This window comes from Planococcus citri, chromosome 5 (assembly GCF_950023065.1).
Source record: "Planococcus citri chromosome 5, ihPlaCitr1.1, whole genome shotgun sequence".
NCBI lineage: Eukaryota > Metazoa > Arthropoda > Insecta > Hemiptera > Pseudococcidae > Planococcus > Planococcus citri.
In genome coordinates, this window is record NC_088681.1 from 22,747,590 (window position 1) to 22,761,638 (window position 14,049).

At 41.2% G+C, this 14,049-nt stretch overlaps 1 protein-coding gene and 1 long non-coding RNA gene across 3 annotated transcripts in view; both read right to left on the bottom strand.

Annotated features, from left to right (window-relative positions):
• The window catches only part of Oatp74D (Organic anion transporting polypeptide 74D), a 163,680-nt gene that overhangs the window by 84,470 nt on the left and 65,161 nt on the right, over positions 1-14,049 (bottom strand). The gene's annotated exons all lie outside the window — the stretch shown is intronic.
• Positions 10,548-11,085, bottom strand: LOC135847719 (uncharacterized). Its single transcript, XR_010559219.1, has 3 exons — positions 11,016-11,085; positions 10,722-10,932; positions 10,548-10,636 (listed from the first exon to the last, which is right to left on the bottom strand). It is a non-coding gene; the product is annotated as an uncharacterized LOC135847719 (long non-coding RNA).

The window sequence follows — 14,049 nt, forward strand, 5'->3', positions numbered from 1 at the left end:
ACGACCAAGAGTGCTGATCAGCGGTCTTCCTGATTTGAACATGCGTATATAACACCTTGTGTGTTACAGTTCATTTTTTGGATCACATCGCCAATGATCAAGGTAACAATCGCCCTAGCAGGCGGTTCTTTCCATTGGCAATGGAGATGGCAATACCGTGCTCTCGAACAAGCTGCATTGCGCAAGGTTGTCGGCATGGTATGCCTCCATGGCAGAGTACCAATTAATAGCATGTCCTTTTTTCAGGGTGTAAAGGGTTCGTAAACCTCGACCGCTAATTTACCAATTTTGAACTTGCTGTAATTGTGAACCAGTTCGAATAATACCTTGCATCTACTCGGCGGTAGTTGCATTTACCAACACGGTAAAAATAAACTCTCCGAGCATACCAATATAACACCTAGTGTGTTACGGTCTATTTTCGGTAATATCATCTACACAGCCCAAAGGTGAAGAAGTCTTTGAGCACAAGTCTCCTCAAGATCTCGCGATTTGATGGTGACATGTCTCAATTTCTCAACATCTTGGCGCATAGATGTACCGTGGCAGAGAACCAATTATTAATATGCTCCTAGTGGAGGTGTTACGAGCGGCTTACAAAATCCGACCTGATAGTCGATTAAAGCGCATACTTCAACTGGTTGTCATTACAAGCAAGGTGACAAGGCCGAAATGAGCTTTCAGATACGATTCGACGATCGTTTTCCTATGGCTCGAAAGACTCGATCAGTTTATCGTGTGAGAACTACACCGCGGTAGTTCTAATTACCATCGCGGTAATTGTGCTCCCTGAACATTGTATCACCTCGTGGAGATACTATCTGTCATTTTTTGGTAATAACACCCAGCGTTGAAAAAATAGTGGGTATTTACCCAGGCAGAGTACCTGTTGTCTTTTTGGTAATGGCCCAAAGTTTCCGAAAAAATCGTGCAGAATTTTAACAGCCACTTCGGTATTACCCAGGCAGAGCACCTGTTGTCGTTTTAGGTATCAACAAAACACGAGGAAAACAACGCAAATCCGTCGCTTCTTTATATCCTGCGATACCAGGGCAGAGTACCTATTAAATTAATGTTCTTCTAGGAGACTTGCGGCTTACATTTCCAACCTGAATGTCGGAGAAGGCGCTTTGCAACTGATCGTTTTATTTGAGAGGAAAGTCAGTTTATCTTTTAAAGGGACTACACCGCGGTAATCCCGAATACCATCGCGGTAATTCATTTAGCTCTCTGAACATTTGTAACGTTCTTGCGTTACGTACGAAATTGGAATTATTCACGGAGCCATCGGAACTCTGTCCAGTGGAACTCGCGCCGTCTCGGTTGGACGGGAAGCGTGATAATTCTTCATTTTAGGTCACGTTCGGATAGCGTGAGCTCGCCTCAATCTAAGACTCTAGAAAGAGAGAGGCTCGATAGGTATCGCGTATCCGATTCGTGCCTTGGCAGAGTACCTCTTATTTTAATGTTCTTGTGAGAGCGAGCGACTTACATTTCCAACCTGACTGTCGGATAATGCGCATTCAACTGACCCGTTGTTGCTTGTTGAGGGCTGCGGTCCAATAAATAAATAAATAGTTGCGTTCGACGACGCATCTTATGTCAACCAGGACAAAAAGAGTGCTCTTTAAACTTGCTACACCTGTTGTGTTGCATATATCGTTCAAAGAGACTTTGCGGCTTACAGTATCAACCTGTTTGTCGATTCATGCGCCATCTTATCCTGAGGTGGTAAAATATCAGACTGCGTGACAATCGATTCTGGCAAATCAATTCTCGAGTTTGCACGGGGTATGGAATACCAATTCAACGATTGGTGTTCACGTGAGATTACTTCGCCGAGTATTCATCACGCTTAACCAGTTGCAATATACGACAATATCGCATTAAGGGTTTGCAAAACATAAGAGAGAAAATATAAAGCAAAAAACTCTTCGAAAATGCAAACAAAGATGTTACTAATAATAAAGTCGTTTCTACCTTCGACGAGGTAGTAACGGCTTGTAGGAACTATGTACAAATTAACGAAAATTAATACTAGAACATAAAAAAATAAAAAAATACAAAGCAACTAACGAATTAAGGTGACAAACACATCACTGGGTGAAAATTCAAACAAGAAATAATACGAAATGTTACAAAAGAGAATTAATACTAATCAAAGGAACAAAAACGTCATCACCGTGATACATCAATCACAAAAAATTAAGTCTTCTAAAAATTAGTTCAAAACGAAAATACAAGTAACAGAAAATTCATACACGTAGGTATGTAATTTGAAAGAAAAAGTAATTTTAACATGATATTTACATAACAGTCATGATGAGAATGAAAACAATAAAAACTTTGAAATATCTGCACGCAGGCAGGTTTGACAAAGAAAATACAAAAATACAAAACAAAAAAAAAAAAAATTATTTACAAAGAAAAATTTTACAATGGTAGTATCGAAGAAACTGGTCATTGCGGTGCAATTCGAATGTCATCGACGTAAGTAAGCGGCGCGGTGACTCGTTCCAATAGGATCGTGAACGGATGTGCCGTTGATCGCCGATGAACCTGAGTCCAGGTGATTTGTCGCTGATCGGTAGAATTTGTCGGTCCCTGGATTGGTTGAAGTTGCGGCTCGTCGTTGGCATTGCGGGTAATCTCATAATATCGCCGCTCTTCACCGCTTGGCATTACCGTGATAATGTCGGTTACTTCCGGAGTTGGCGGCCGGCGAGTGAGAATGTTCGGCTGGAACCTTTGACGACGCTCGACGGTGTCATCGTTCGGTGCGAGTAAACGTCTCAACTCTGGGTGCCACGGTGGAATAATTGGCCATGGTCGGACTGGAACTTCGTTGCCTCAGACTGGCTCGTGTAACACGTCCAACGACGGCTTTCGGAACGAATGCCCTACTGGCATTTTCGATACGCAAACCATTTTTTCGATACTGTTGAAAAATATAAAGTATTAGAATTGGCAGTAAAAAACTCAACAAACTACGACGAGTTTGTAACATAGAGAAAAGACCACCAATTCGACGATTGGGATATAATAAACGTAAATTTCGATCAATTCCTGTTAGAAAAGTTCGAAACTTAGTGTGTTGAAAGTTTCAACAATTCGACGATTGTGAGCTTTCAATCTTGTAGATTTGCCAAATTAAGTCTGTGTAGAGTAACAGCAGTGCAAACCACAGTATGAAATACTCTTTGTCGAGTTCAATTGAACGAGTTATTGTCGATACATAGAAGCAGTCATCTTGATTATGACATCTAATGCTTATGTGCGCAGTTTTTTCAGATAGGGCATACGTTACTGTGAATGCGTGCACCAATCTGTCGACGAAGCGCAGTATGTAATAAATATCATTGAAGGCACACCAGCGTTCTTGAATATTCATTATTGCTGTAATCAAAATAATATCGACAAAGTAAATGAGATACATTGATTCAAAATCTTGTATTCTGATATCAAAATTGTACAAAACTGCTTATTACTATTACGACAGTGAGTTTTGGCAAATATAAGAGAACGAGAAATGATAATGATAAAAAATTATTAACTATTTACAAAGAAAACGCGAGTTGGTTTAAAGATCTTCGTCGTCTTCATCCTCCTCGTCGTCTTCACCTTCATCGTCGTTTGAAGGTTCAATTGCCGGTACACCCGTTTGCTGTACTCCTTCGTCGAGGAGCGCTGCTTCGGTGCGTGGTGATACTGGCTGTTGAGATTCTTCGTCGTTGCGAGGACTCTCATTAGTCAGATCATAAGTACCAACGAGATGAGCCGGCTCGGTAGTTTCAATCGCTTCAGTAGTAACTACGGTGGTTACTACTTGTCGGATGGTAGTAAACTCATCATTCTCGACGGAATGTAGAGTTAAAGTCGTATCCTGTACCGCTGTATCAACCTTTGTTAGAGTGCGCTGTTCGATTGACTGCGCTCCTCGAGGTAGTTCCTCCTCGGCGGAAGGATCTACCGTCTTGGTGAGATCGATAGTTTTGAGCGGTTTATCAGGTTCCGCTGATTCGGTTAAGTCGACCGTTTTCACTGGTTTCTCATGCGGCGTTGATTCTGTTAAATCAAGCTTCGGCACGAGTACCTTTGGCTGAGTGCCGACTGTTCCTTCCGTCGCAGGATGTTCAGCTTCAGTTTGCACCTTCGGTTGCGACTGTTTACCGAATACCTTTTTGAGGACTAAGTCGCGCTTAAGCGCTGCGTTTACCCGCAACTGCTTTGCACGTTGCTGTCTCGGAATGTACGTCAGTAACGTTTGCGGTGGCGAGAGCTTAGTTTTTATCGAGCTGCGTGACTTGCGCGGTTTTGACTTAACGACTTTCGTTGTGTCGCTTTCCGATGCAGAAGCAGAGGTCGTTGAGTCGGTAGGTTCAGGTACACCCTCGGTATTGCCGAATATTTCGTACATTCGTCGCTCCGTTTCGGTAGGAGGTTTACCCGATGGTGGAGTTTTTACCATGAACCCAATGTATTTGTCGTTATCGATAGTCGGGTTAGGTTTAAGACCGGTGTTGAGTACGGACGACTCATCTCCCGATTTTACCTTGCGATCTTTTGATTTATTCGACGATCGGTGCTCTGAGCGGGAGCGTTCTCTTGCTTTGGAGGTTGCGCGGGATGGAGTTTTAGACGAGCTTTGCTTAGACTTGTTTCTTGAATCTTCCGACGAGTTCCCGGATTGTTCAGAAACATTGCGGGCTGGTTTCTCCTTCGACGAGGAGATGCCGGCTTTCGCATTGTCGGCCTCTTTTTTCCACTCCATCTTTTCCTTCAGCGATTCGCGCGATTTGGCATCTGCGGCTAGTCGCTCCTGCTCTTTCGCTTTACTAGCTTTTACATCGGCTTGAATTTTAGTGAGGACTTTGGCGCGTTCGATCACCTCTTTGTCGGTAAGCGGTTTCTGTTCGTCGTCAGAAAAACCTACATTTGTTAGGTGCAAGCCACTGTATGGTGAAATCTCAACTTTCGTTGAAGTTGTTGATTTTGCCTTTTGGTTTCGCGGATCTAGCGGATGACATCCAGGTGTCGCTGTACCCACTTTGGGGTATGGCGGCGTACCCACTGCTTTATTTCCCAGGTAATTCGCTGTTGCCTGCTGCAACTGCGGGTTTACGTAGGATGGTGACAGGGTGTCGGTTACGATGTCATTCGGGCTTTGCTGGAACGACGATTTTGGCAGATTGAACTGCGGCATCACTGGTGCGGAAGTTTGTTGCGAATCGACGTTCGTATCAAGCTTCGCTTTTGATGTTGGGGGCGTTGCAGGTGATGATGCGGCGCTATTAGCGTTATTCAACTCGACGGTTGAATCGCTTTTTTCGATAACTGGTTCCGGAATAAATACGGCTGCGATACAGTTTGCTACTTTTTGGTATGTAGCCTTCGTATACTTCGGGCCAAGCTCGTCCACTGATGCCAACTCGAGGTTCAAATCGTTAAGCAAATGGCCCGCTACCATATATTGGAATTTTCCGTTTCCCCAGTTGTACGTAAAGGTTTGGGTAATTTGCCGGAATGTGTTATTGTGCAATCGGCCGCTCGCATTCGGTGGCAGCATGATTACCTGTTCGACTTTTTTATCTCCTAAAACTTCGATGAGTTTCCGGAAATTTAGGTCGAAGGTATTCGGTGGCGTAAATGAGAAGATGTCGAACGTGCCAATAGATATCATGAGATTTTTCGGGATTTGTTTTAATTCGACGATTAACTCAATCAATTCCGAAATCTTCATGTCGCGCTTATACATGCGCTTATCTATGTTGTCATGGTATGGTTTGCCTTCCGTAATCGCATGCATGATGCCATGAGCATGGATGTCGCCTACAATCCAATATTTGTACGCGAACAGCGCCATAACGGGTTTTGCTTCGCCGATTTTCAAACCGCAGACCGAAAAGTGTTGCGGGTAGGCATTCGTTGGGTAGAATGGCGCTAACACTTCGTGCGTTACCTCCGGGTATCGTGAATCGAAGGTGTCTCGATTTGCTTTCGTATTGGACTGTTTTCCCGGTTTTGCCCGCTTTTTCTTCTTTGGTACAACCGCCGGAGACTGGTTCGCCGTTGGTTGAGCGCGTTCGGCTTGATTCGGTACGTTCAAATTCGCGTTCGGATCAACGGAATTCTGCGTGTTGGCGGTATCAGGCGCGCTAGAGTTCGACTGCTCGCCACTTTGAGCGAGTGGTCTTCCCCAGTAGTCTGTTCCTTCTTTTGCGGGAAATCCCAGTGAGATGAAATCGGCGAGTGGAAACTTGCATCCGGTACAGTCGGCGCTGTACCCGGTTGCACGAACGGGATTTTGAAACTAATGAGCGCCCCGTCGGCCGCGTCCTCGACGTGAGCGAGTGTCCGTGGGGCGGTTGTCGTAGCGGCGTTCGTCGTGATGGTGCTCGTATTCGTCGTACCGTCGATTATCGTAGCGTTCGTCGTAGCGTCCGTCGCTGTGTTCGTCGTAGCGTTCGTCGCGGCGTTCGCTGCGGCGCCTGTTATGATCGGGAAACCGGGCGGCGGGCGGTGGAGGCCTTGCGTAAGGTTGCTCACGGTAGCGGCGTTTGTTTGAGGTATCCCTGCGCTCACCGGCGTGGGGGCGGGGATACCTCTTTCCGCGTTTTTTGACGGCTTCGGAACTTTCGGCGTGGCCTTTGGTGTACCGTTGTTGACCGGAGGTGGTGGCGGGAACGGTGACGGTACAAACCCCTGGCAGAGCTCGTTTGTCGCCGCGGTAGGTGCAGTGGTCGTCGAAATCGGCGTCGTATTCGTCGGTAAGGTGGCCGTAACCGCCGGCAGCGAAGCTGGCGTCGTCGCATTCGAGCTGGTTGCAGATTGCTGGTTCAAGTGACTTGCTATTGCTGTGGAGCTCGGGAATAGCGATGACATTTTGGCTTTACGAAGTGCCTCGTATTTCGCCGTAGTAGTTTCCAATTGAGCTTTTAAACTCGCGATCATATTATTAGCATCAGTTAATTGTACTTCGAAATCTGACATTTTCTTGTACATGTCTTCGGACAAATCTTGTTGTAGTTCTCTGTCGGTATGCAACTGAGCGATTTCCCTACGGAGAGCTTGCAACTCGCCGGTTGCGGCTTCCGTAGGTTCAGGCGTCGAGATTTGAATACGAGTTACCTCTACCTTGTAGCAGATGTCCTCGCTCACATCTCGTTCGCATCCAATATGTGTACACTTAGTCAACTGCACGCCGGCAGGATTTCGAAGTTCGGAGTTTTTTATCGCTTTCATGATGCAGCTCTTATGATAAAGATGCTGACACTTGGTTATGTAGATTGATTCGGGAACCTTTCTGTCGCCTCCATACTGCTTGCCTGGTGACGTAATCACCAAACCGCATTTGTCGCATGCGAGATGCGTAGATTCTGCCATCACTGTGAACAGAAATGCGACGAGGTGTTAAACGAAGTTGTAAGGCAATACCGATTTAGCGACAAAATAAATTCTGAATATTGATTAGAAAACAAATCGGCATGGTGGGCCTATTGTTTTTTACGTTAACACTGCTTAGTAATGTGAAAGCATAATAATCGTACGAGTTTGTACTTACCACAGGAGCTGATGACAAATATTCAAAAATTTGAAGCGAGAAAACGAAAAAATAATATACTCGAATAAGTAATAATTACTTACGATAGCAACGCAAAAAATATTACGCGAAAAAAGAATACAAAGATTCAAAAACGCATTAACAAAACATATGGCAAGAGCAAAGACATGTACTCGATAGCACGTGAAACGAAATAATGATTTCGATAGTTGGATCAGGTTCGTCGTTGCTTCCAACTGCCGAGTCTTTCCCCCACTTCGCTACTCGGCGGCAGCGAACGGGATTGGTCGAACTCGGCGTTGTGTTGGTAGCGATGCGTTCGAACGGCAGGTTTTGACTATAACCTTCTAGAATGTTCTAAGCAGAGAATATCAGACGGCGCCGATTTTCCTGGAACGGGTTTGTCAAAATGTGCGCCTAAATGCGCAGTTCGGCGGTCTTTATTGTTATGATAAACTACGTCGCAATTACATCGAATTTTTTAACGGCCTGTCAGCCATTTTGCTATCGCTACGAGTCACGTCGCTTTCTCTTCATCGAAAGAAAACATCTGCCTTTTGCTAAATGCACATTTTTTCTTTGTCTCGAAATTATTGCGTCAGATTTCTTCATCGATTCCAATCTTTTATCGAATTCGATGGTTGAAATTTGCGTGCTGGTGGTTTTTGTTATTATCACCTCGAAATTCTAATTATTCAAATTTCTATTTGTCATCAATTAAATATTACTACTCCTGTGGTTTTTATTTATGTCTTTTTCAGGTATTTGTTCGAAGAAATTTGCGTCACAGTCTTTTACTGTATTGCAAAAATTTCGTGCAAAAATATCCAAAATCTATTATTTCGGTCATTTTATCGCAATTTGAAGTTTTCAAAATTACATTTTGATATTTGAACTAATTTCGAGTCAACAAAATTTGGTTATTTTGGACTCTCAATTATTTTCATACGTATCTAGGATTTTTCAAAATGTATTGTTATCATTTCGAAAACGTCTCAAAATGAGCGAATTTCAACTCTCAATTTCGATTTCTCGCAAACAAGAGGGTATATGTTGGTGAAATGAATCACTATCTGTGTATAGTATTACATTTCTTGATATGTACTTTTCGAAAATGAAAATGTTTCAAAATCTATTATTTCGAAAGAATTTTGAACTTGTCTGCGTTTGAAAATTGCGTTTTTGTAATTTTATCTCTTCGAATTTCGAGTTGTAGTGTTTAGACAGGGTATATGGATTTGTACATTAATCTCAGTATGCTAACTAAGTTTTACCTGTACGTTTAGCTCCAAAAGCAACTTTCTGAATAGAGTTTGCCAAGTTGTTGATTTATTCCAATTCGAATTCTATTTTTCTGATTACTTTTCAACTGCTACTTTCTGTTGTGAAAATCTGCTTATTTTCGTCATACTCGTAGTTGTTTCATCGAGAAAAAACAAACATTGTATTACTTAACACTGATACTGGCAATTTCAAACGACTACATAATTAGTCACTGTACCTGTATTTTCTACTTCTAAATGCTACGTCTGGCAACGTTGCTATATTCCATTTGTACCGCTGGCGGTATTTTATACTATGATAAAATTTGCTCGCCCTTCGTATACGATCTGGAATCTGTATGAAAATACGTGAACGTTATTAGCAATCATAATTTCTAAATGAATCATTACTGCTAATTATTCATAAATCTAGGTTGATTTAGTACTATTATTTGGTCTTAGTATAATCGGTTTCCGTTTCGTAGCTCTTTTAGCTGTTTTTGAAATTCTAAACTAATAAACCATCGGTACTTTCTACGTAGCTCTTCCTAGCTAAAATCACTTTACTCACCGGTAAATTGATTGTAGGTATTCTGCTAATGAACGTTCGTTAAAATTATCTTTCATTTGCGTATCTGAATTGACTAAATTATTCGCTAGTTATGAGTGATTTGATTTGGTTCGCTGCTAATTTGTAATTTTGAATTGTACTCACTTTGGAATATTTTTCAAAATACTAAACTGGAGAATTAGCGTTTGAAACCAAATCACCAAGTACCTACTGTTTTACTTACGTTGAAGTACGCAGTTTTCACTCAGCGATCATTATTCTGAAAGATAATTACTGTAACGTTCGGTTTCGTCTACGTAGCTCATTTTATAATTTGGAAATAAACACTATCTGAACAATCTGTACTCTGAGAGATCGTCTGGTACTCATTACTTACTTACATTGAAGTATGTAATTGGTACTTACGTGATATTTTGTTTTACCATAAAGAAAATTTTTGCATCAACGTTCGGTTTCATCTTCGTAGCTCTTCCACGTTAGAATCATTTCACTCGCCGGTGAATTGATCGTAGATGTAATGCTAACTTTCAAAATCTAATCATAAGTTCGAAACCAACTCTTATTAGAGTAATTTTCAACTCACGTAGCTTGTTGCTAACTATTTTGAAACGAAAACCGAATGCGATGAATTCATTGTAGAGATTCACTTTACCATTGATGTGTAATATTCACGTTGCTTGCTTTTATCATCGAATAATTTAGTATACAAATAAACTTCGAGTTGTTACCTGAATTTGTATTTGTAGTTATTCGATGTATTTTTCATTTCAGCCTTCATCATTGCTTAATTGCAGCTTCCATTTTTCTTGAGCGCTAAATAATCGATTGAGAACGATATTAGTATCGAGTTTGATTAAAATACTCTCAAGCGGTTGAGTTGTTAATTATGTGAGGCATATGTTGAACGTTAGGTTACTTCCTACGAAGTATCCATTTGTTCATTTGCGTGTAATTAAGCTGTGTGAGAGCGTACATTGTTTACTTTCGGCGAAGTATGCAATGTTAAGCTGTGCAATGAGAGTGTGAATGACTAATTAAAGCAAGCAGTATATAATACATCTATATTTAAGGCATAGGAAACAAGTACGGAAATGCAAATTGATACGATATGACTAAATTAATCACGACGATGATCACATCTTGTATGTGTTTCATTGTCGCAATCTGGTGCGCTGATTCACCCGCAAATACGTCGATTCGCTGGAATTTCTGCGCCGTCGTTATCGTATTAATTAATTACTCCTTGATTCAACAAATAAATCACATGTCATTGGTTAGATTTATTAATGGTGATGATTATTCAGAGTGTTAACGAAAAAATATATACCTGATAGTGGTTGGTATTTTCCGTGAGATTATCCCACCACTCCAGGTAGGACAACTGAATCCATTTCGGCGTTTCATTACCGTTGTTATTTCTAACGTAACATTTTCTGAAGATTTCGCCGTTGATTTTTCTAATACGACACGTCTGACGAATACGTTGCGTCGATATAGTGTGCTCGTGGTGGACAATATTCGGTTGGGCTTCCATTTTTCTGTTAAAAAATTGAAGCGAAATTAATGAGATTACTCGATGTTAGTTTGAACTGAATATATGCGTAATTGAAGGTTTACTTACTCGTTTCAATACAGCTGGCACTGTAGAAATCGATGAACAGTAATTTAATACGTGGGTGAACCTTAAAACAGCTTCAATTATTCAAAAAGATCGCAATTTTACTTGGAACAACTTATAAGTCAGTCAAATTTTCCTTCGAAGTAATGAAATGGTGATAAGAGCACATTTTCGCCGGTGTTATTTCGTCAGAGTACATGCGGATGTGGTGGCTCACGTTTCTGCCCGTAACGTAACGCGTAACGTTTCACGTAGCGTTATTTTTTCGAAAATTTCAGATTTTACTCAAATTTTCGCGTTTTAGCTATCTAAACCGAGTATTGGCTGTTACGTGACTATTCCCTTGTGGAATATTTACGTGTTTAGTGGTTCTCAAAGTTAAACTTCAGTTTTTTACCGAATTTCAACTTAGAAAGAAATCCAAACTTGGTCAATACTGTAGTTAAATTTCAGTCTTTTACCGAATTTTAACTTGTCGAGACTTGTAATAGAGCATACGTGATTTGTGATTATTCAAAAATCTAATTATTTTCGAAATTGATCATTTTAAATGCCCCAGTCCGCGTTTGCGTATGTTTGGTTGTATTTTCAAATCTAATTATTTGAAATTTAAAACTTTTTCTCGTATTTGTGATTCATTCTGATTGTTTTAATTTCCTGTTTGAAATTTTGCCAATCAAAATAAATTTACATTGTGACTTGGATTTCGGCGAATCCTGGTCTGTGGTGTATTTTGGTCACTATTTGGTTATAGTGTTCAAAATTTCCAGTTACGATTTTACAAAATAAATTGACTAATTTCAGATTTTATTAAGTAACCAGCCATTCATGGCGTTGGTAATTGTACTCTTTAGGAATTGAGCAATTGCATTTTCATTTCTAGGTATTTCACACTGAGGTGGAATTTCAACCTTTATGATTTCCCCTTCCAGTTTATATTCTGGTGGGAGAGAAATGAAAATGTTAATTTCATTTTCCTCAGGATTAATCTCAACTGTGACTTTATTGACCTCTAAGTTTCTTGGTTCCACCGTAAAAACTTCTTGTAAGTCTTCTGTGAGCGAAAGTTCTGAGTCTTCAATAAAGTAACTTTTGTAAAGACTTTTCTCAGAGTAATGATATGGGACAATCTGATGGAAATCGTAGGTTCTTGGTGGTTCTTGACCCATACGCATTAGGCGTGCCTTGATTCTCTCAGATTTCCTTTGAGATTTAGTCAATTTATTTGGATCTTTTGCCGGTTGTGCGCTTCCTTCTGTCGTCAAATCTCCTGTTTGAGATTGCGACATTGAAGGTTGCGGCTCCGCGGCGTTTGTCACAATTTTAGGTGTCTTTGGAGGTCGACCTCGCGGCTTCCTAACAGAAGGAGCGAGTTGTGCACTTTGTTTGGGTGTGGCTGCGGATGCCCCAGTCGAAGTTGAGGATTCTAGTTGATCCTCTGTGCTTGTCTGAGTCTCCCCAGTGGCATTGGTATTTTGAGCTGAGTCATTTGGATCAACTTCCTCTCGTAAATCAGTGGATGTTGATTCCGTAGACTGTTGTTCAGTTGGCACTTCACCATTTACTGCAGTTTCAGTAATCGGTGGGTTGTGCACTTCCACTTCTACTTGTAGTTCGGCAGCTGTTGAAGTACTGGCTTGATCGCGTTTTTCAGCTCTTTGTTGGGCTCGAAGGTCGCGTGCTGTATTCTCAAGCTGTCGTAAAATAGCAGGTGATGCTTCTGCAATGTCACGCTCATTAATACCGACACCCTGCGGTGCACGAGTTGGCGGATCGTCAACGTCTTCCTCACTGTCAGACATTGCTTCGCGAGCTTTGAATAAAAATTCTTTGATTTTTTCTTCAATCGAACGCTGGTCTAGTAGAGATTTGAGACAGTCGCTTTTTTCCATGTCTTCGATATTTTTACTAGTTAGGAATAGCGTTAACTGTCTTATGTTCGAAATTCTATCTACAGTTGTTCCATCTGTAGGTTTCAGAAGGTAACTGTTGAAACCTGACCATTTTATTACTATAAAAGGTCCATGTTTCTTTTGATAGAGTTTTGCAGCTGTTCGTTTTTCGAAACTTGACTGTTTGTGGTTGGTAATTAGTACCATATCGCCGGGTTGCAAATATGTAGGATCAACGTGCGTTTTGTTGAAGCAATATTCTTCTTCAATACGCTTTTGACGTCTTTTTTCTCTAATAAATGCTTCAACGGCTTGGCGATCAGTCAAATTCCCGCTTCTGTCTTCTTGCCATTCATTCGTATACACAGCTTTTTTAGCTAACATATCTGCTATGATGTTAGTGTATTCTACTTTGCGTGCGTATACGTGCTGAAATTCTACATCTTCGAGCTCTTGCCTGATAGCAAGAATACGTTGAAATAGTTCAGCATGATGAACTGGCTTGTTTCGGGAATTCTTCCAATTATTTGTTTTCCAAATCGAGCATGTGTTCGTTAGCGCTTTGATTACGTAATTCGAATCTGATAACAATTTTATCTTCTTAACGCCGTTATCTCGTAATATTTCGAGCGCAATAATTATTGCCATTAGTTCGGCGTAATTGTTCGTAACCTGGAATTCTGTGCTCACAATCCTGTCAGATATGTTAGCAGTTGAACCCGGTTTGAAACAAATTCCTATTCCAGCAATAGCTTCGGGTGAGCCGTTTTTGGAACAGGCGCCGTCGGCTGTAACTCTGGCATAGCCATTGTTGTCGATAAAGACTTCCTGTTCATCGGACGGGATGTCAAATATCTTGAGTTCGCGGCTTCGACATTCCTCAATGGTTATTGATGGAATTTGGTTGTTTTCGTTCTGATCGTGTAATCTTGCTAACGCATCTCGAAAATTGAAGGTTCGTATTTCAGTTGGAAAACCTGGAATCGTCGTGTCTGGTATAAACCAAGCCTCGTTGGGCTTGAAACCAAACGACGTTGGTGTGTTGTTAATTTCGTTTTGGATTTCTCCAACGAATTTACTCCAACCAAGATGAGTGCGATATGGATCATAAACTTCGTTGAGTTTGACACGTAACTTATCGCCTA